General features: G+C 40.7%; 1 protein-coding gene across 1 annotated transcript in view; it reads right to left on the bottom strand.

Moving 5' to 3' along the window:
- PIGZ (phosphatidylinositol glycan anchor biosynthesis class Z (Gwada blood group)) overlaps positions 1–20,540 on the bottom strand; it is a 53,798-nt gene extending 33,258 nt beyond the window's left edge. The window contains 1 exon segment of the mRNA XM_077117951.1: positions 20,347–20,540. The gene's annotated coding sequence lies outside the window, so the exon portion shown is untranslated.
- Between the last annotated feature and the right edge of the window lie 3,497 nt (positions 20,541–24,037).

Genomic DNA, 24,037 nt, shown 5'->3' with positions numbered 1-24,037 from the left:
GAAAGAGATCATATAACGTTATAATATGCTTTTGTCACTTAGAAAAATATCATAAGCATCCCCTCTCATCACCTGCAAGCTCTCCTTCCGTCTTGGATACATTCACACCCCCACCCCCTGTTATCTTCCATTGGTACCTATAAACATGTTTTATTCTCTCTCATTCTTTAAAAAACACACAGACTACCAGCAACCCAAACTCTCCACTGGATGTGCCCTCCTGGCACTTCCTAGCACCTCTCTCTTCTCTCCACAGGAAATTCCGCAAATCACTGAATTCACTTTCTCACTACTTGTTTACAGTTCTACCCAATACTGTCTGGCTTTTTCTATCGCTGTTGCATGAACACAGCTTTCCAAAGATCATCCTAGGCTTTCTACTTGTCAAACCCAGTGTCATTTCAGGGCCTTACATTGCATGCCATTTGACAACGGGGAGCCATTTCCCTTCTGCCTGCTTGAAACTGTCCCCTTCCTTAGCGTATTGTGGGGAGAACATGGTCAATATACTACATTGACACTCAGCCTCTATCCCTACCTCTTTCTGGAGTAAATGAATAAGGGAGTGTTCCCTCCTCGACAACTTTTTTGAAGAATTTGAGCAGAACTGGTGTTAATTCTTGGAATGTTTGGTAGAATTCACCTGTAAGCCATCTGTTCCTGGGATTTTCTGTTGGTATTTTTTTTTAACACAATTTTATTGAGCTAAATTTGAGATAAAGTCACACACCGCACAATCCATTCAAAGTATGCAATCAATGGCTCATAGTATCATCACATAGTTGTGCATTCATCACCAGAATAAATTTTAGAACATTTTCCCTACTCCAAAAAAAGAAATACAAATTAAAAGAAAACCCAGGGTGGGCCACAGTGGCTCAGCAGGCAGAGTTCTCACCTGTCAAGCTGGAGACCCAGGTCCAATTACCGGTGACTGCCCATGCAAAAAAACAAAAACAAAAACAAAAAACCCACCCAAAACCTCCTATACCCCTTCTTCCACCCTAATAATGAACTCTAGTATTAATGTGGTACATTTGATACTGTCGATGAAAGAACATTAAGATATTACTGTTAACTATAGTCCATAGTTTGCAATACATACATTTCCCCCCATGTTATTGACTCCTTGTGATAGTGTTGTACCTTTGTTCTAGTTTGTGAAAGAACCCTTCAATATTTGTACTGTTAATCACAGTTATCAACCACCACAAGATTCACTGTTATACATTCCCATATTTTAACTTCCAGCTTTCCTTCTGGTGACGTATACGACTCTAAACTCCCCCTTTCCACCACATTCACCCATAACTCAGCCCTTAATTATACTCACAATAAGGTGCTACATCTCCTCTATCCATTTCCAAATGATTTTTTGTTTTTGTTTGTTTGTTTGTTTTGCATGGGCAGGCACCGGGAATCGAACCCGGGTCTCTGGCATGGCAGGCGAGAACTCTGCCTGCTGAGCCACCGTGGCCCGCCCGAAATGATTTTGATCTAGTTAAGAATTTAGCACATATTAAACAACCTCGTCCTATTGTCTAGCCTGATTCTATCTCCTGGTACCCTATATTCTAGATTTTATATCTATGAGTTTACATATAATTAGTTCATACTAGTGAAATCATACAATATTTGTCTTGCGCTTGACCTTTCACTCAACATAATGTCCTTAAGGTCCATCCATGTCATCTGTTGGGAGGTTTTTGATGACTGATTCAATCTCTTGTAATTGGTCTGTTGAAATTTCCTATTTCTTCTAGAGTCATTCTAGGTTGTGTATTTCTAGGAATTTACCCATTTCATCTAGGTTGTCTAATTTGTTTCTTTTTTTTAATTGTGAAATATATATACAAAAAAGCAATAAATTTCAAAGTACATTGTAACAAGTAGTTATAGAACAGATTTCAGAGTTTGTTATGGATTACAGTTCCACAATTTTAGGTTTTTCCTTCTAGCTGATCCAAGGTACGGGAGACTAAAAAAAACATGAGTATAATGATTCAGCAGTCATACTCATTTAGTAAATCCTACCTTCTCTATTATAATTCTTCTTTCTCCTTTGACTTTCTCCTTATCTTTAGGGTATTTAGTCTATGCCCATTCTAACTTTTTCATGTTGGAAAACGCTGTTGATAATATGGGATGGGGGCTGGAACTGTTGATGTTCTTGGAGAGGCTGGTCCCTCTGGGTTTCAGGACTTATCTGGCCTCAGAACCCATCTAGAGGTTGTAGGTTTCTGGAAAATAATCATAGCGCATGGAAATTTTATCGAATCTCAGATGGAGCCCAAGGTGTTCTTTAGGATTGAAAGGAATGGTTTTGATTGGGGTTTGGCAAACCATGGTAAATAGCAATATATAACTGAAGCTTGCATAAGAGTATCCTCCAGAATAGACTCTTGATTATATTTAAAGTCTCTCAGCCAGTGATACCTTTTTTGTTGCATTTCTTTTTCCCCCTTTCGGTCAGGAAGGTATTGTCAATCCAGTGGTGCCAGGGCCAGGCTCATTGCTGGGATTCATGTCCCACATTGCCAGGGAGACTTTCATGCATGGATGTCATGCCCCACATAAGGGGGAGGGTAATAATTTTTCTTGCAGAGTTGGGCTTAGAGAGAGTGGCCACATCTGAGCAACAAAAGAGGTCCTCTGGAAGTAACTCTTAGGCATAACTAATGGGAGGCTTAGGTTCTCCACTACATAAAAAAGCTTCACAAGAGAAAGCCTCAAGATCAAGGGCTTGGCCTATTGACTCTGGAGTCCCAAATGTCTGAGACAGTATCAGGAATTTCTCCAGGGGTAAAACTTAAAAGCTCCATATTTTTTCTTCCTTCCCTCAGGGAACTTCACCAATACTTTTTAATTATCTGCTCAACGTCCTCTGGGATTTATCAGGATATTACATTAAGCTGTACAGAATAACAAGACCTCATTCCCATCCTGGACTCTAAGCATTTGGGTTGTTAAATGAGCCATCCAGACAGGTTAAGTCAGATTATGTGCTTCAGAAAATTTAGATTTTGGACAAAATAAACCTCTCTTCCTTTGGTCTCATACAATAGGTGAAGTTCTAAACTACGGACAATGTCCTCCTTACCCCTGTATTTTGATTTACCTCAGGCCTGATCCAATCTGCTTGATTCTTATCTCTAATTGAAGCCTGATTTCTTTTTCAGTTTCTTGTAGCAGTTGTATGTGGCAACACTAACTTTGAGAACTCCTACGCTTAGTCTTAGGTGTCACACAGGTACCCAAAATTCCAGGGAAATGCCAGGTTATACATATGTAGCACAACATCTCAAAATCTAGAAATAACAATTACAGCTCTGACTAAATGTGACTGCTATAAGAGCTTACAATTTAGGCCCCAATTTTCTTATAAGTAGTTTCTAAAAGAGACCATACAATATTTGTTCTTTTGTATCTGGCTTATTTTGCATCACATCTTGTTCCCCAGATTCATTTACATCATTGCATGCCTCACGACTTCATTCCTTCTGTAGCTTCACAATAGTCATCAGATGTATAAACCACAGTTCGCCCTTCTCCTTCTCAGTCAGGGTATCCTTCAGCCACCTCCATCCACTCAGCATCATATTTAATGTCCAAAGTCAGCAATCCATGCTTCACATTACCCTCGCTTAGTTGTACAACCATCAACACTCTCAATTTTAGGCAATTTTCATTGCTTCCAGGAGAAAAACAACTGATAAACACACTGTTCTGGTTTGCAAGCTGCCAGAATGCACTATACCAGAAACAGAATGGCTTTTAAAGGGGGGGAATTTAATGAGTTGCCAGTTTACAGTTCTAAGGTCGAGAAAATGTCCCAATTAAAACAAGTCTATAGAAATGTCCAATCTAAGGCATCCAGGGAAAGATACCTTGGTTCAAGAAGGCCAATGAAGTTCACGGTTTCTTTCTCAAGTGAGAAGGCACATGGTGAACACAGTCAGGGCTTCTCTTTCAGCTGGAAGGGCACATGGCAAACACAGCATCATCTGCTAGATTTCTCTCCTGGCTTATGGTTTCATGAAGCTCCCTGGGAGGCGCCCTCCTTCTTCTACAAAGGTCACTGGCTCGTGGACTCTCTGCTTCGTGGTGCTGCAACATTTTCTGCTCTCCCTGAATCTCCTATTCTCCCAAATGTTTCCTCTTTTATAGGACTCCAGTAAACCAATCAAGACCCACCCAAATGAGCGGAGACATGTCGTCACCTAATCCAGTTTAACAACCACTCTTGACTAAATCACATCATCCAGGGAGATGATCTGATTACAGTTTCAAACATACAGTATTGAACAGGGATTATTCTACCTGTATGAAATGGGATTTTGATTAAAACATGGATTTTCTAGGGGGCATATTTCCTTTCAAACCAGCACCACACCTTCACCAAATAGAAAAATCCAAACCCCCCTTAATCTTGTCCTCCCCCTACAATTATTTACCACTGGTGCTGCTGTGGTACTATGATGTCTTCCTCTTAAACATAAACCATAGTATGCAATAGCAGTTTCCCACCATAATCCTTTATTATTTACTCTTTGTACAAGATTCATACCCTTGAAATAATTCATGTAAGAACTTATTTATATTTGTATTGTTAATTGGTGGGATACATGGCTCTATACAACCCCTTTCAGTTATGTTCACCTTCAATATGGCAATACTACTTATAGACCCTTAATGAATTGCCTTCACTTCTATCCATTCTCTTACACTCAAGTTCAACCTCATTAGCTAACCATTCACCCATCTCTAGCTTTTGTGTATCTCTAGGTTCCCTGTATTCTATATAATAAGGCTCTGAGTTTATCTTTACCAAGGTCATAATAGCAAAATCATACAGTACTTGTCATTTTGTATCTGGCTTATTTCACTCAATATTATGTCCTCAAGGGTCATACTTGGTGTCATATACTTCGGGACCTCGTTTTGTCTTACTACTGTATAATATTCCATCATATATATAATATATTTTTTGTCTACATTTTGGTTACACATTTTGTTTACTCATCTATTGATGGGAAATTGTGAATAATGCTGTTATGAACATTGGTGTGCGAATGTCTGTTTATGACACTGCTTTAGGTTCTTCTGGATATATACCGAGGAACCGCCAAACTGTCTTCCATTGCAGCTGTACCATTATATAGTCCCAACAGCAGTGCATAAGTGCCCCAATTTTCTCCATAATTTCTCCAGTATTTGTAGTTTCTTGTTTGTTTAATAGCAGCCATTCTCATAGGTGTGAGGTGATGTCTCAATATAGCATTGATCTGTATTTGAGGGACAGAAGCATTTGATTTTGAGGCATTCCCATTTTCTTTTTTATTAATTAACGGAAAAAAAAAGAAATTAACCCAACATTTAGAAATCATACCATTCTACATATGCAATCAGTAATTCTTAACATCATCACATAGATGCATGATCATCGTTTCTTAGTACATTTGCATTGGTTTAGAAGAACTAGCGACACACCAGACAAAGATATAGAATGTTAATATAGAGAAAAGAAATAAAAGTAATAATAATAGTAAAAACAAAAAAAACCAAAAAAACAAAAACAAACAAACAAAACCTATAGCTCAGATGCAGCTTCATTCAGTGTTTTAACATGATTACTTTACAATTAGATATTATTGTACTGTCCATTTTTGAGTTTTTGTATCTAGTCCTGTTGCACAGTCTGTATCTCTTCAGCTCCAATTACCCATTATCTTACCCTGTTTCTACCTCCTGCTGGACTCTGTTACCAATGACATATTCCAAGTTTATTTTCGAATGTCCGTTCACATCAGTGGGACCATACAGTATTTGTCCTTTAGTTTTTGGCTAGACTCACTCAGCATGATGTTCTCTAGGTCCATCCATGTTATTACATGCTTCATAAGTTTATCCTGTCTTAAAGCTGCATAATATTCCATCGTATGTATATACCACAGTTTGTTTAGCCATTCTTCTGTTGATGGACATTTTGGCTGTTTCCATCTCTTTGCAATTGTAAATAACGCTGCTATAAACATTGGTGTGCAAATGTCCATTTGTGTCTTTGCCCTTAAGTCCTTTGAGTAGATACCCAGCAATGGTATTGCTGGGTCGTATGGCAATTCTATATTCAGCTTTTTGAGGAACCGCCAAACTGCCTTCCACAGTGGTTGCACCCTTTGACATTCCCACCAACAGTGGATAAGTGTGCCTCTTTCTCCGCATCCTCTCCAGCACTTGTCATTTTCTGTTTTGTTGATAATGGCCATTCTGGTGGGTGTGAGATGATATCTCATTGTGGTTTTGATTTGCATTTCTCTAATGGCCAGGGACATTGAGCATCTCTTCATGTGCCTTTTGGCCATTTGTATTTCCTCTTCTGGTAGGTGTCTGTTCAAGTCTCTTTCCCATTTTGTAATTGGGTTGGCTGTCTTTTTGTTGTTGAGTTGAACAATCTCTTTATAAATTCTGGATACTAGACCTTTATCTGATATGTCATTTCCAAATATTATCTCCCATTGTGTAGGCTGTCTTTCTACTTTCTTGATGAAGTTCTTTGATGCACAAAAGTGCTTAATTTTTTTTTTATTAATTAAAAAAAGAATTAACAAAACAATTAGAAATCATTCCAATCTACATGTGCAATCAGTAATTCTTAATAACATCACATAGTTGCATATTCATCATTTCTTAGTACATTTGCATCGATTTAGAAAAAGAAATAAAAAGACAACAGAATAAGAATTAAAACAATAATAGAAAGAAAAAAAAACAAAAAAAACAAAAACAAAAAACCTATACCTCACATGCAGCTTCATTCAGTGTTTTAACATAATTGCATTACAATTGGGTAGTATTGTGCTGTCCATTTCTGAGTTTTTATATCCAGTCCCGTTGTACAGTCTGTATCCCTTCATCTCCAATTATCCCTTCTCTTTTTTTTTTTTTTTTAATTAACGGAAAAAAAGAAATTAACCCAACATTTAGAGATCATACCATTCTACACATGCAATCATTAATTCTTAACATCATCACATAGATGCATGATCATCATTTCTTAGTACATTTGCATTGGTTTAGAAGAACTAGCAACATAACCGAAAAAGATATAGAATGTTAATATAGAGAAAAAAATAAAAGTAATAATAGTAAAATCAAAACAAAACAAAAGAAAAACCTATAGCTCAGATGCAGCTTCATTCAGTGTTTTAACATGATTACTTTACAATTAGGTATTATCGTGCTGTCCATTTTTGAGTTTTTGTATCTAGTCCTGTTGCACAGTCTGTATCCCTTCAGCTTCAATTACCCATTGTCTTACCCTGTTTCTAACTCCTGCTGAACTCTGTTACCAATGACATATTTCAAGTTTATTCTCGAATGTCCGTTCACATCAGTGGGACCATACAGTATTTGTCCTTTAGTTTTTGGCTGGATTCACTCAGCATAATATTCTCTAGGTCCATCCATGTTATTACGTGGTTCATAAGTTTATCTTGTCTTAAAGCTGCATAATATTCCATCGTATGTATATACCACAGTTTGTTTAGCCATTCTTCTGTTGATGGACATTTTGGCTGTTTCCATCTCTTTGCAATTGTAAATAACGCTGCTATAAACATTGGTGTGCAAATGTCCGTTTGTGTCTTTGCCCTTAAGTCTTTGAGTAGATACCTAGCAATGGTATTGCTGGGTCGTATGGCAATTCTATATTCAGCCTTTTGAGGAACCGCCAAACTGCCTTCCACAGTGGTTGCACCCTTTGACATTCCCACCAACAGTGGATAAGTGTGCCTCTTTCTCCGCATCCTCTCCAGCACTTGTCATTTTCTGTTTTGTTGATAATGGCCATTCTGGTGGGTGTGAGATGATATCTCATTGTGGTTTTGATTTGCATTTCTCTAATGGCCAGGGACATTGAGCATCTCTTCATGTGCCTCTTGGCCATCCGTATTTCCTCTTCTGAGAGGCGTCTGTTTAAGTCTTTTTCCCATTTTGTAATTGGGTTGGCTGTCTTTTTGTTGTTGAGTTGAACAATCTCTTTATAAATTCTGGATACTAGACCTTTATCTGATATGTCATTTCCAAATATTATCTCCCATTGTGTAGGCTGTTTTTCTACTTTCTTGATGAAGTTCTTTGATGCACAAAAGTGTTTAATTTTGAGGAGCTCCCATTTATTTATTTCCTTCTTCAGTGCTCTTGCTTTAGGTTTAAGGTCCATAAAACCACCTCCAATAGTAAGTTTCGTAAGATATCTCCCTACATTTTCCTCTAACTGTTTTATGGTCTTAGACCTAATGTTTAGATCTTTGATCCATTTTGAATTAACTTTTGTATAGGGTGTGAGATATGGGTCTTCTTTCATTCTTTTGCATATGGATATCCAGTTCTCTAGGCACCATTTATTGAAGAGACTGTTCTGTCCCAGGTGAGTTGGCTTGACTGCCTTATCAAAGATCAAATGTCCATAGATGAGAGGGTCTATATCTGAGCACTCTATTCGATTCCATTGGTCGATATATCTATCTTTATGCCAATACCATGCTGTTTTGACCACTGTGGCTTCATAATATGCCTTAAAGTCCGGCAGTGCGAGACCTCCAGCTTTGTTTTTTTCCCTCAAGATGTTTTTTGCAATTCGGGGCACCCTGCCCTTCCAGATAAATTTGCTTAATGGTTTTTCTATTTCTGAAAAATAAGTTGTTGGGATTTTGATTGGTATTGCATTGAATCTGTAGATCAATTTAGGTAGGATTGACATCTTAACTATATTTAGTCTTCCAATCCATGAACACGGTATGCCCTTCCATCTATTTAGGTCTTCTGTGATTTCTTTTAGCAGTTTTTTGTAGTTTTCTTTATATAGGTTTTTTGTCTCTTTAGTTAAATTTATTCCTAGGTATTTTATTCTTTTAGTTGCAATTGTAAATGGGATTCGTTTCTTGATTTCCCCCTCAGCTTGTTCATTACTAGTGTATAGAAATGCTACAGATTTTTGAATGTTGATCTTGTAACCTGCTACTTTGCTGTACTCATTTATTAGCTCTAGTAGTTTTGTAGTGGATTTTTCTGGGTTTTCGACGTATAGTATCATATCGTCTGCAAACAGTGATAGTTTGACTTCTTCCTTTCCAATTTTGATGCCTTGTATTTCTTTTTCTTGTCTAATTGCTCTGGCTAGAACCTCCAACACAATGTTGAATAATAGTGGTGATAGTGGACATCCTTGTCTTGTTCCTGATCTTAGGGGGAAAGTTTTCAATTTTTCCCCATTGAGGATGATATTCGCTGTGGGTTTTTCATCTATTCCCTCTATCATTTTAAGGAAGTTCCCTTGTAATCCTATGTTTTGAAGTGTTTTCAACAGGAAAGGATGTTGAATCTTGTCAAATGCCTTCTCTGCATCAATTGAGATGATCATGTGATTTTTCTGCTTTGATTTGTTGATATGGTGTATTACATTAATTGATTTTCTTATGTTGAACCATCCTTGCATACCTGGGATGAATCCTACTTGGTCATGATGTATAATTCTTTTAATGTGTTGTTGGCTACGATTTGCTAGAATTTTATTGAGGATTTTTGCATCTATATTCATTAGAGAGATTGGCCTGTAGTTTTCGTTTTTTGTAATATCTTTGCCTGGTTTTGGTATGAGGGTGATGTTGGCTTCGTAAAATGAATTAGGTAGTTTTCCCTCCACTTCAATTTTTTTGAAGAGTTTGAGGAGAGTTGGTACTAATTCTTTCTGGAATGTTTGATAGAATTCACATGTGAAGTCGTCTGGTCCTGGACTTTTCTTTTTAGGAAGCTTTTGAATGACTAATTCAATTTCTTTACTTGTGATTGGTTTGTTGAGATCATCTATTTCTTCTTGAGTCAAAGTTGGTTGTTCATGTCTTTCCAGGAACCCGTCCATTTCATCTAAATTGTTGTATTTATTAGCGTAAAGTTGTTCATAGTATCCTGTTATTACCTCCTTTATTTCTGTGAGGTCAGTAGTTATGTCTCCTCTTCCATTTCTGATCTTATTTATTTGCATCCTCTCTCTTCTTCTTCTTGTCAATCTTGCTAAGGGCCCATCAAACTTATTGATTTTCTCATAGAACCAACTTCTGGTCTTATTGATTTTCTCTATTGGTTTCATGTTTTCAATTTCATTTATTTCTGCTCTAGTCTTTGTTATTTCTTTCCTTTTGCTTGCTTTGGGATTAGTTTGCTGTTCTTTCTCCAGTTCTTCCAAGTGGACAGTTAATTCCTGCATTTTTGCCTTTTCTTCTTTCTGATATAGGCATTAGGGCAATAAATTTCCCTCTTAGCACTGCCTTTGCTGCGTCCCATAAGTTTTGATATGTTGTGCTTTCATTTTCATTCGCCTCGAGGTATTTACTAATTTCTCTTGCAATTTCTTCTTTGACCCAGTTGTTGTTTAAGAGTGTGTTGTTGAGCCTCCATGTATTTGTGAATTTTCTGGCACTCCGCCTCTTATTGATTTCCAACTTCATTCCTTTATGATCCGAGAAAGTGTTGTATATAATTTCAATCTTTTTAAATTTGTTAAGACTTGCTTTGTGACCCAGCATATGGTCTATCTTTGAGAATGATCCATGAGCACTTGAGAAAAAGGTGTATCCTGCTGTTGTGGGATGTAATGTCCTATAAATGTCTGTTAAGTCTAGCTCATTTATAGTAATATTCAGATTCTCTATTTCTTTATTGATCCTCTGTCTAGATGTTCTGTCCATTGATGAGAGTGGTGAATTGAAGTCTCCAACTATTATGGTATATGAGTCTATTTCCCTTTTCAGTGTTTGCAGTGTATTCCTCACGTATTTTGGGGCATTCTGGTTTGGTGCGTAAATATTTATGATTGTTATGTCTTCTTGTTTAATTGTTCCTTTTATTAGTATATAGTGTCCTTCTTTGTCTCTTTTAACTGTTTTACATTTGAAGTCTAATTTGTTGGATATTAGTATAGCCACTCCTGCTCTTTTCTGGTTGTTATTTGCATGAAATATCTTTTCCCAACCTTTCACTTTCAACCTATATTTATCTTTGGGTCTAAGATGTGTTTCCTGTAGACAGCATATAGAAGGATCCTGTTTTTTAATCCATTCTGCCAGTCTATGTCTTTTGATTGGGGAATTCAGTCCATTAACATTTAGAGTTATTACTGTTTGGATAATATTTTCCTCTACCATTTTGCCTTTTGCATTATATATATATCATATCTGACTTTCCTTCTTTCTACACTCTTCTCCATCCCTCTCTCTTCTGTCTTTTCATATCTGACTCTAGTGCTCCCTTTAGTATTTCTTGCAGAGCTGGTCTCTTGGTCACAAATTCTCTCATTGACTTTTTGTCTGAGAATGTTTTAATTTCTCCCTCATTTTTGAAGGACAATTTTGCTGGATATAGGAGTCTTGGTTGGCAGTTTTTCTCTTTTAGTAATTTAAATATATCATCCCACTGTCTTCTAGCTTCCATGGTTTCTGCTGAGAAATCTACACATAGTCTTATTGGGTTTCCCTTGTATGTGATGGATTGTTTTTCTCTTGCTGCTTTCAAGATCCTCTCTTTCTCTTTGACCTCTAACTTTCTAACTAGTAAGTGTCTTGGAGAACGCTTATTTGGATCTATTCTCTTTGGGGTGCGCTGCACTTCTTGGATCTGTAATTTTAGGTCTTTCATAAGAGTTGGGAAATTTTCAGTGATTATTTCTTCCATTAGTTTTTCCTCCTCCTTTTCCCTTCTCTTCTCCTTCTGGAACACCCACAACACGTATGTTTGTGCGGTTCATATTGTCCTTGAGTTCACTGATACCCTGTTCAAATTTTTCCATTCTTTTCTGGATAGTTTCTGTTTCTTTTTGGAATTCAGATGTTCCATCCTCCAAATCACTAATTCTATCTTCTGTCTCTTTAAATCTATCATTGTAGGTATCCATTGTTTTTTTCCATCTTTTCTACTTTGTCCTTCACTTCCATAAGCTCTGTGATTTGTTTTTTCAGTTTTTCTATTTCTTCTTTTTGTTCAGCCCATGTCTTCTTCATGTCCTCCCTCAATTTGTCGATTTCGTTTTTGAAGAGGTTTTCCATTTCTGTTCGTATATTCAGCATTAGTTGTTTCAGCTCCTGTATCTCATTTGAACTATTGGTTTGTTCCTTTGACTGGGCCATATTTTCAATTTTCTGAGCGTGATCCGTTATCTTCTGCTGGCATCTGGGCATTTAGTCAGATTTCCCTGGGTGTTGGACCCCACAGGTTGAAAGATTTTTCTGTGAAATCTCTGGATTCTGTTTTTCTTATCCTGCCCAGTAGGTGGCGCTCGTGGCACACGTTTGTCTACGGGTTCCACCAGTAAAAGTTGCTGTGGGTCCTTTAACTTTGGAAAACTCTCACCGTGGGGGAGGTTCGGCAGCAAAAGCGGCTTGGAAGAGTGCCAGCCGGCCGGGGGTCCGAACGCAGGGAGGGTTGCCGGCCGCCGCAGCCTGAGGGGACCGCCTGCCCAATTCTGCCAGCTGGCCTGGGAAGGAGGAAGGGAGGGACTCCGGCCGCTTGCCGTCCCACCTGGGAAAGACCGCGCCCCTCGGCGATCTCACCAGAGCTGGTTCTCCCAGACAGTCAGCCGTTCCAGGATGGGGTACGCCGTCCCTTTGATCTCTGTCGTGGCTCCGGGAGCTGCTCTATATCGTCTCCACTCCCCCAGTAGCTGTTCTGGAGGAGGAAAGGTGAGGGTGGCAAGGCTGTCGAGGCCGGTGGCGGAGGAGCCGGTGAAGGGGGAAGAGGGCACAGTGGTGGTTGGAGAGCCGCCGGAGCAGAAGGAGAAAGGGAAGGATAAGATGGCGGATGGAGCGCCGCCGGAGCAGAAGGGGGAAGAGGGACAAAGAGGGAGAGGAGGGCGGGCTGGCTGGCGGGGCGTGAGCGCCGCGCCGGGCCGGCGGACAAAGAGGGAGAGCTGAGGCATTCCCATTTATATATTTTTTCTTTTGCTGCTTGTGCTTGGGTGTAAAGTTTAGGAAGTTACCTCCTATTACTAGGTCTTGAAGATGTTTCCCTATATTGTCTTCAAAGAATTTTATAATACTGGCTCTTATATTTAGGTCTTTTATTCACTTTGAGTTAATTTTATATAGGGTGTGTGCTGGCTAGAAAGGAGTATACACCCTAGAAAAGCCATGTTTTCATCATGATCCATCTTGTGGAGGCAGCCGTTTCTTTTAATCCCCATTCAGTGCTGTAGGTTGGAAAATTGATTTGATTACCCCCATGGAGATGTGATACACCCATTGTGGTGATGAACCTTTGATTAGAAGGAGATATGACTCTACCCATTCCATGTGGGTCTTGGTTAGTTTACTGGAATCCTTTAAAAGAGGAAACATTTTGAAAAGAGCCACAAGAACCACGAGAGCCCACTCAGTCAGAGACCTTTGGAGATGAAGGAAAACACCCATGGGAGAGCTTCATGAAACAAGAAGCCTGGAGAGAAAGCTAGCAGACATCGCCATGTTCACCATGTGCCTTTCCAGTTGAAAGAGAACCTGGGACATCACCAGCCTTCTTGAACCAAGGTATCTTTCCCTGGATGCCTTAAATTGGACATTTCTATAGCCTTGCTATTTTTTTTTTTAATAGACTTGCTTTAATTTGGACATTTCCATAGTCTTAGAACTGTAAATTAGCAACTTAATAAATTCCTCTTTTTAAAAGCCATTCTGTTTTTTGGTATACTAGAACAGGGTGTAAGTTAAGGATCTGCTTTCTTTTTTCTTTTTTTGGCCATTGATACCCAGTTCTCCCATGCCCATTTATTAAACAGACTCTTCGATCCAAGTTCAGTGGATTTGGGGGCATTATCAAACATCAATTGACCATAGATTTGGTGGTCTATATCTGCATTCTCAATTCGATTTCATTGGTTGATACTCTGTCTTTGTGCCATGCTGTTTTTACCACTGTGGTTTTATAATAAGCTTTAAAATAGGAAGTATTAATCTTCTCACTTTGTTCTTCTTTTTTAGGATATTTTTAGCTATTTGAGGTCTCTTTCCCTTCCCAATGAATTTGATTAACTAGCTTTTCCAATTCTTCAAAGTAGGTTGTTGAAATTTTTATTGGTTCTACACTGAATCTGTAGATCAATATGGGTAGTATTGACATCTTAATTACATTTAACCTTCCTATCCATGAGCAGGGAATGTCTTTGTACCTATTTAAATCCTCTTCTATTTCTTTTAGCAATGTTATATAGTTTTCTGTGTACAGGTCCTTTATACCCCTGGTTAAGTTTATTCATAGATACTTGATTCTTTTAGTTGCTATTTTGGATGGAATTTTTTCTTAATTATCTTCTCAGTTAAGTCAGTGCTTGTGTATACAAACATTACTGATTTTTGCACATTAATCTTGTATCCTTCCACTTTGCTGAGTATTTATTAGCTCAAGAAGATTCGTCGTAGATTCGCAGGATTTCCCAAGTATAGTATCATGTCATATGCAAATAATAAATGCTTTACTTCTTCCTTTCCGATTTGGATGACTTTGTTTCTTTTTCCTGCCTGATTGTTCTAACTAGAATTTCTGGTATAATGTTGAATAATAGTGGTGATAGAGGGCATCCTTGCCTCATTCTAAATCTTCCTCCTCTCATTTATGATTTTATTTATTTGCATCGTCTCTTTTTTTTTTCTTTCTTTGGTCAGTCTAGCTAAGGGTTTGTCAGTTTTATTGGTCTTTTTAAAAAAACAACTGTTGGTTTTGTTAATGGTCTCTATTGTTATTTTATTCTCCATTTTATTTATTTTTGCTCTAATCTTTATTTCTTTTCTCCTGCTTGCTTTGGATTTAGTTTGCTGTTCTTTTTCTATTTCCTCCAGGTGTGCAGTTAGGTCTTTGATTTTCTTCTTTTTTAATGTAAGCAATTAGGGTTATACATTTCCTCCTCCCCATAGCCTTCACTGTACCCAATAAGTTTTGGTATGTTGTGTTCTTGTTTCATTCATCTCAATATAGTTACTAATTTCCCTTGAAATTTCTTCTTTGATCTACTGATTGTTTAAGAGGATGTTATTTTACTGCAGTAAATAACTTGTGGATTTTCCAGTTCTCTACCTATTATTGATTCCCAGTTTCATTCCATTATGGATAGAGGAGGTGCTCTGTATGATTTCAGTCTTTTTAAATTTGTTGAGACTTGTTTTGTGACCCAGTATGTGGTCAGTCCTGGAGAATGATCCATGTGCTCTTGAAAGGAATGTGCTTGGGCAGCAACGTTCTGTATATATCTGTTAGGTGTAGTTCATTTATCATATTATTCAACTTCTCTGTTTCCTTATTGGTCTTCTGTCTAGATGTTCTTTTTTTTTGCACAGGCAGGCACCGGGAATTGAACCCAGGTCTCCGGCATGGCAGGCGAGAACTCTGCCTGCTGAGCCACCGTAGCCCACCCTATTTTTAGTGATATATTGAAGTCACCAACTATTATTGTAATGGTGTCTATTTCTCCCGTTGGTTTTGCCAGTGTTTGCTTCATGTATTTTGGGGTACAGTGGTTAAGACCATAAATATTATTTGACCTTTTATTAATATACAGTGTCCTTCTCTGTCTCTTGTAACAGCTTTTGATTTGAAGTATATTTTGCCCAGTATTATTAGTATAGCTACCCCAACCCTTTTTTTTTGTTACTATTTGCATGGAACATATTTTTCCATTCTTTTACTTTCAATCTATATGGGTCTTTGGGCTAACATGAGTCTCTTGTAAACAACCCATAGTTGGATCATGCTTTTTTATCCATTCTACCAGTCTATGTATTTTGAATGGGGAGTTTAATCCATTAACATTAAGTGATATTAGTGTAAAGGCTGTATTTCAGCCATTTTGTCCTTTGGTTTTTATATGCCATATGTTTTTTTTTCTCTCTCTCTCTTTTCCTTTATTGTAAACTCCTTTACTGTATACTTGATCTTTCATTATGCACTTGACTAACTCCTTTCTCATTTCTGTTTCTGCATGCTTTAAAAATACTTTCTTTGTGCTTACTCTGGGGTCTGTACTACACAACTATGTAAATACCAACTTAGTTTCAATAGCATAGATGTGTATGCTCCCATATACCTGTTTCCCCTCTTTATGTTGTTTTTGTTCCACACTACCTCTTTATTATTCCATAATAGGAAATATACCTTTTTCTTGTTCAATTATAGTCTGATTCTTATAGGAATTACAAAGAAAAGTTGTATATTGAGGATGCAGTGCTGGTGGTTTTGCATTTATCTTCTTAGTTACCTTTACTGAAGATCTTCATTTTTTCATACTACTCCAAGACATTCTATCCTGTCTTTTCCTTTCAATCTGTAGAACTCTCTTTAATAATTCTTGTAGGGCAGATCTTTTGTTGATGAACCCTTTCCGTTTCTTCTTTTTAAGATTGCATTTTCTGTGCAATTGTTCATTTCCAGGACTGTGTGACCACTACATATGGGTTCATGAGATAATATTCTCCTGGTTTCCTCTTTTTCCCTCTGGCCATTTCTTCTTAGGCTCATTTTCCTCTGTCCAGCCCTCAACTGTCAGTGCTCCTGGTCTTCAACCTCCTCTACTTTCACCACATACACTCTTTCGGGGTCATCTTACTTATTCTCATGGTTTCAATTTCCACTTGATGACTTCTGAAATTTCTGCTTCTCTAATCATCAGGTTTATTAATAATAATAATAGCATTGCCTTTTGTTGGATACTTACTATTTTCCATATGCTATACATTATCTCATTTTATTCCCACAACAACCCGATAATCCTATTATTATAGCCATCTTATAGATGAATTAACGGGTTTAGGGAGGCCAAGTTTTTTTGCTCAAGGTGACAGAACTAGAGGGTTGGTGGAATTGGAATTTGGACCCAGTCGTTTGACTCCAGAGTCATGGTCCATTGACTGCTGGGCTTCTGCACCTACCTCAACAAAGGGCATCTAAACAGAACTCATTTTCCCCATGGGCCAGTTCTGTGCCATGCTCCTGAGGCAGTGAGGCAAGCACTGTATTTCCAGTTATTCAGTCAGTCCAGAAAATCAGGGATCGACCTCCTTCTCCCTCACTCCCTATATGATACCAGTTTTACCTTCTAATTATTCCTTGAACCCAACTCTTATCTTCATCATCCATTGCAACTATCCGAGTTCAGGTACCCGGTGACTGGGGTACATGATGACTGAGATTCCTCAACCTGTGGAGTATCAGTGCAGGGACACTGAGTGGTTTGAGTCTTAGTTGCCTCTAATTAGAAACAGCCCCTCCTTTTTTACTCCAGTGTGTCATACAAAAATAATCATTTTCTATGTGTCCATAATGTGAAAAATTAGAAGCAAGATCTAGAGTAGACTGCACCGGCATCCCTGTTCACCCCCGCCCCACCTGCATCCCAGTCTCCTAATTGCATCCAAAGGGATTGCATCACTCTCCTGTGTAAAACCTTTGGGCCAAGGGACAGCCCTTCACCACCCCCAGGACTCAAAACAAACGTCTGATTTGGGTTTAACAGGGTTCCCACTATTCTCTCTTGCTCCAACTCTCATATCTTTGTGCCTAGATCTGGGAGCTCCAGTGACATCCCCTTTTGCTCAAGTTCTGCACAATTTCTCACTTCAGCTTCTTTGTAGTCTCCTTTGCCCTACATGCTTATAATATGGGTTAAGACCAGCTTTGCTATCAAGTAGACCAGTTTTCACATCTTTGCTCTGTCCCTTGTTCATGGTAAAATCACTTAAGCTCTCTGAACCATAGTTTTCTTATCTGTAAAATGAGGACAACAGTAGCACCTACCTCAGGGCTGTTATGAAGACAAATATGGGGAGAGAGCAAACCTAAGTGGTTGTTTTCATTATCCTTACAGTTTACCTCAATTAACCCCCCATCTCTCAAGAAGCCATCTCTAACCCTAACCGTAGGCATAGAATATTGGCACTGACTACTTGTCTGCACTGTCTAGCGGAGTCTGCCTCCCTCACGCCTGGGACCCATTTGGATCCATCTCATCAGGGCCAAGGACTGAGTAGGAGAAGGTGGTCACTCAGCCGGGCATTGAACATAATGAGGTATTGAACGGAAAGACGACCGCAGGGACAGCCTCTCAGGGGGCGGAGCCAACGCCACTGGGTGTGGCAACTGCTTGTCTAAACACAATCAGGGCGCGAACCAGTTCGTTCATTCAAATGAGCACCCAGATCTGCCCAGGAAGGAGGGGGAGCGGATGGCCTTATAATAAAGGGATATCTAGGGTCACAGAGATAGACTGTGGAGCCAGGGAGTGGGTGCTGGTAACTGAAAGGTTTTAAGATACGAGGTATTTGAGAGAAAGGAAAGTAGACGAAAGGATTGCAAACGAGCGTGCTTTATTGGCTACGCTCCCGAGCAGAGCTCACCGAACCCAAAAGCGGATGAGGTGAGTTCGCGCAAGGGCTTTGGAGAGTGCAGTTTTTACGGGCAGGGGTCAGGTGATGGATGACATGAAGGGGGGGGGGGGGGCACATTAAACAAAGGATTATTATGCTAGCGGGTTGAGCAGCATCTATTCATGGTTAGATGTCCGTGAATAGATGTTTGCTGCGCAAGGACCTTGATTGTAAAGGTTCATCTCTCGTCCTGGAGTGACTTCATGATTCCAGCCATAGAGCCCTCACTTATTCCCCCGACCTAACAGTAACCATGGAGATAGATGCACTCCGCAAGCTTGTGCTGCGACTCGACAGCAGAAGCAGCAGGAAGAGACCATCTCGGTGGCAAGGATACAGTAAACAGGAAACCACTGTTTCCGGGCGTGTGCGAAAGACGCGGAAAGACTACGTCGGTGCGGCGAGGGGAGCAGGGAGAAGGGAGAGACAGCTTGGGTTCAGCCGCGGACGTGCAGAGCCACCTCTCGATTTCGCTGAATCGGAGGGTGCGGGACCGCTCTTGGTGCGCTGCTCTCTGGGGCGCTCGCTGTGTGCGCAGCATCAGTATGGCTCGTTCCAAGGCCTGTTCCTACCTCAAACTTTTTTTTCTGACAAAACTGCTGTGTGGTTGCGTAACGGAGCGGGCGGCAGGCCCAGGGTTCGACTCCTTCTTCGGATTTAGTATTTGGCGTAGGATTTAAAGACCATGGTTTGGGGATGGAATTGGGTTGGGAAGAGGCTCGGTGCGCAATAGTTAAAGGCGCCTTTTCAGGCTCCAAACGTGCAGGGACCAAGCCCGGGCCCCTCAAGGCCACAATCTTATCTTCCCTTCCCATCATCTGGCTCCATCCCCAAGGCAAAGAGGGTGAGAGAGGCTCTCTCAGGTCTAGTTTTTCCTGTTGGTGTCACATTTCACCCTCACCTCGACCACAGTAAGCTCTGCAAGGCGTTGCCTGGCCAAACGGGTCCATGTTTATTCTTTGATAAGCAGATAATTCAACACACAGCATTAAGCACATGCAACAGAGTGTAAGTGATCAGGAAGTCCAATAGTTGCTTATAAACTAGCGCACGTCATCTAACCATCTGCAACTCCATGGTTCCCGTCCGCAAAAATGGGAACTGTGCTCCGTAGGAGGCACTTTCCAGGAATTAATGATTTTAACAGCAGTTCCCAGTTTTTTGAAGCGGAAGTGTCTGGGGAGTGCAAAATGACTTTTGAGAAGGAGAAATGAGGGATGTCCTCCTTAAGAAAAGCAGCAACTGTGTCAACCACACTGCATTCCATGCAAAGGACTTGACCGCCACTAAATCGGCGCGCCCAATGCAATTCCGATGGTAGCGCCGGCGTTCTTGTCCGTGCCCCCACGTGACTCCTGCGCCAGGGAGTCATCTTCCCAATCTGCGGGAGGCAAAGCGCAGATCGAAGTGCGGTCCCCGAAGCCAGGAGAAGCTAAAAGAACACAGATCTACTTTCGCTCGCTGACTGCCTGCTCAGCGCTTTGCGGCCTTACATGTACATTATAGCCCCACTGTACAAATGGTGAGACGAGGCTTGGACAGGTTTTGCAACCACCTAAAAACATAAGCCGCGAGTCGGAGAGGATTCGGGCCCAGGGAGCAAAACCAATGCTCTAAAGTCTAATGTATCCAAGTCTCCCTTTCCGATAAAATGTCACCGCCAGCCTCCCTGGGGCTCAGGGCTGGTCAGTACGCAGCGCCGACCCGCCAGGTCTGGGGAAAGCTGTCTGCGTAAGTAAGAGGGCCTAACCTGCCTTCCTGCCGGGCCTCGGGCATCTGCTTGTGTCTCGGCGGCGAACCAAGGCAGAACTGGAAACAATTTGTCTCCCGCCCCCCGCGTCCCCCCGCCCCTGCCCAGCGGCCCTTCTAGAGAGGCTCCGGTAGAACTCACCCGCGCGCGATCTGGGTTGCTCCTGCGGGGCGAGATCCCTCACCCTGGACCCGCCCGGAGGTGGCGGGACCAGATGGGGCGGGGCGGCCTGTCCAATCTGCCGCCTTCTCTGCAGAGACCCGGAATTCGGAAAACCCTGCACTGCGGCAGACCCGGCGGAGGCGCGCTGGAGAGAGATGGGGACCCAAGCCCCAGCCGACCTAGGCCGGGGGTGGAGTGGGGCGCGGTTCCTCCCGCAGTCCTCTCCCTGGCCTTTCCGCTCCGGTCTCGCGGTGGGTTGCGGCCACGGTTGGGGGGATCGTGAGGGGGCCCAGGTGGCCTCTGGCCGTGGCATGCGGGGCAGTCAGTGCTCGCCCCTCCCCGCATTCCAGCTCATTCTTCCAGCCCTCGGCTTCTCGGCGACCCTTGGCTGCTGCGCAACCTTTGGGCACGAGGGATAATTAAAGAAAACAGAACATTTCCAGGCCAAATTACTTTCCTTCATTTTCTTTTTATTTGAAACGAACAATTCTGAACTCTATGGGGTGGAGGTTGCTACAGCTAAAATGACCCATTTTGAGTGGGAGAAGGTCAGGGACAAAATATGCGCCGCGGCAGGTCCTTCTGCTATGTTGTTTGAGAAGCAGAGGGACAGGTTCTGTTTCACCCGGGACAGCTGCTTACTCCCTGCAGCTGCCAGCAGTCAGCCGAAGCGCATTTCATCCTGGAAAGAGCCCAGCTGTGATGGTGGTGCTGGTGGTGCGCGCGCGCGCGCGCGCCCGTGTGTGTGTGTGTGTGTGTGTGTGTGTGTGTGTGAGAGAGAGAGAGAGAGAGAGAGAGAGAGAGAGAGAGAGAGAGAGAGAGAGAGAGAGGGAGAGAGAGAGAGAGGGAGGGAGAGAGAAGGGGAATTATTAAATTCTCCTTTTTGAAAGCCATTCCTTTTCTGGTATATTGCATTCCAGCAGCTAGCAAACTAGAACAATCCCTATTCCCACTTCCAGCACCAGGCAACTATTAATGCAATCTACTTTCTGTCTCTGTAAATTTGCCTTTCTGGACATTTCATATGCAAAGACTCATGCAGTATGTGGTATTTGTGACTGGCTTTCTTCATGGAGCATAATGTGTTTGAGGTTCATTTGTGTCATGGCAGGTATCAGTAGCTGGTTCTTTTTTATGGCTGAGTAGTATTCCGTTGTCTGGATGTGCTGCATTTTGTTTATCCATTCACAGTTGACAGACATTTGGGTTGTTTCCAGCTTTGAACCATAATGAATAACGCTGCCATGAACATTTGTGCACAAGCCTTTATTTGGACTTTTATGTGGAATAGCTGGGCCGTATGATAGGTGTTTGAGAAACTTGTTTTCCCAAGTGGCTGCACCATTTTACATCCTCACCAGCAATGAATGAAAGTCTTTTACTGAAAGTCTTTTAAGTATTCAAGATGGCTATCAGAAGTAGGCTTTTTCTTTAAACTATAGGTTTGTTAATGAGTCTTCAACTTGATGGCTGATAATCCAGGATCATCTCCCCAACTCAAGTTGTCATCACATTCATGGTCAGGGAATTAAGCAACTCCATCTCACAATTCATCTTTGAGGGTGTATTTCTTGGGAACACTCTTAGTTTCAAGTACTGCATCAGGCAGGGTCAGTCAGGAAACAGAAACCACATTAGGTACTCCAACTGGAGGGGTTTTAAATAATGGAAGAGAATAACCAGAATCTAGGAGTTCAGTGGAGGACCCTCTACCAGGCTGGTGCTCTGCTTATCAAGGAGCTGCAGCTCATCTGATTCTGGGACCTCCAAGATGCTCCAGGTATTGGTACTTAGATTTCTGAGAGGGGTACCTTACAGCTGAAGCTTAGACTGGTGCGAGGACCCATTTGGCAGTGTTCAGACACTGCATGGGGCCCGATCTCAGATGTCCCTCGTGTGCTGCTACATGTCTTCTTGACCTCATCCCTTGCTCGTGCCATGGTTGTGCTGTCAGGAAATTTGGCTTTGTGAATAAGTGCAGGCTCCGCTCACACCCATTTCCTCTGGCTCTATCCCCTCAGGGCCTTTGCAGTCAGTTCTCCGTAGCCCCAACCTCCCTACCCCCCACCAGACAACTGATTTCCATGTCTTTCCTAGAATTTCATATTAGTAGAATCATATAGTATGTGGTCTTCTCACAGTACCCCAAATGAGGATACTTGGGTTGCTGTTTTTGGGCATCTGGGTTGTTTTCAGTTTTGGGGTATTGTGAACAAAGCTGCCTCGAACATTCCTATAAAAGTCTTTATGCGGATATATACTTTCATTTCCCCTGAGTCAAGCTACCTAGAAGTAGATGAATGGCTTTGTTATATGGTGTTTATTATTATTATTAGAGAAGTTGTGGGTTTACAAAATAATCGTGCATAAAATTCAGAATTCTCATTTATAAGCTGTGTTAGTGAGGATTCTCTAGGGAAATAGAACCAACAGGACATCTGTAAAGATTATGAGATTTTTATAGAAATTGTCTCATACAGTTGTGGGTATGCACAAATCCAAATTCCTAAGGGCAGGCGGCAAGCTGGGCCCTCCAATGAAGGTTTGCAATGAATTGCCTAAGAGAAGCTAGTTGGCTGAAATAGAGATGGAAATTCTCTCTTCTGACTGGAAATCATCACTTCTTCTTTTAAATCTTTCAGCTGATTGGATGAACTGTCTCTCATTGTTGAAAGCAAATCTCATCAATTGATTGTAGATGTACTCAGTCATAGATGCAATCAATTTAGTGGTGATTTAAGTTCACAACTGTGTCCTTACAGTAGCCATCAGGCCAGTCTTGCCTGGTCAAACAACTGGACATCATTATGTGGCCAAGTTGACACATGAACCTAACCATCACATGACCCTATTAACACCTTGCATTGATGTGGTACATTTGTTACAATTGATGAAAGCACATTTTAATAATTGTACTATTAACTATAGTCTGTGGCTTAACTTAGGGTTCACTTTTTGTGTAGTACAGTTCTATGGTTTTTTAAAAATGTTTTTATTATAATTTATTAATATTTTAAAGTCACTTTACTATTTTTTGAAAATGGTAAAATGATAAATTGATTTCTTTTTTTAAACTTTTAAATTGTATAGTATAACGTATATACAAAGCAAAGAAATAAAAAACCAATAGTTTTCAAAACGCTCTTCAACAAATAGTTACAGGACAGATCCCAGAGTTTGTCATGGGCTATGATGCAATCTTCTCAGACTTTTCCTTCTAGCTGCTCCAGAATGTAGGAGGCTAGAAGGCTTAAATATTTTTTTAACACAACAATTGACTTTTTTCTTTCTTTTTTGTGAAAAATAACATATATACAAAAAAAGCAATAAATTTCAAAGCACAGCACCACAATTAGTTGTAGAACATATTTCAAAGTTTGACATGGGTTACAATTCCACAATTTTAGATTTTTACTTCTAGCTCCTCCAAAATATTGGAGACTAAAAGAGGTATCACTTTAATGACTCAGCAATCATATTCATTTGTTAAATCCTATCTTCTCTATATAACTCCACAATCACCTTTGATCTTTCTATCCCTCTCTTTATTGGTATTTGGGCTATGGCCATTCTAACTTTTTCATGCTGGAAGGGTCTGTCACTAATATGGGGTAGGAAGATAAACTAGCTGATGTTCTGGACAGACTGGACCCTCCAGTTTCCAGGACTT

Source organism: Tamandua tetradactyla, chromosome 10 (genome assembly GCF_023851605.1).
Source record: "Tamandua tetradactyla isolate mTamTet1 chromosome 10, mTamTet1.pri, whole genome shotgun sequence".
NCBI lineage: Eukaryota > Metazoa > Chordata > Mammalia > Pilosa > Myrmecophagidae > Tamandua > Tamandua tetradactyla.
This window is presented reverse-complemented; position numbering and strand designations above follow the sequence as displayed.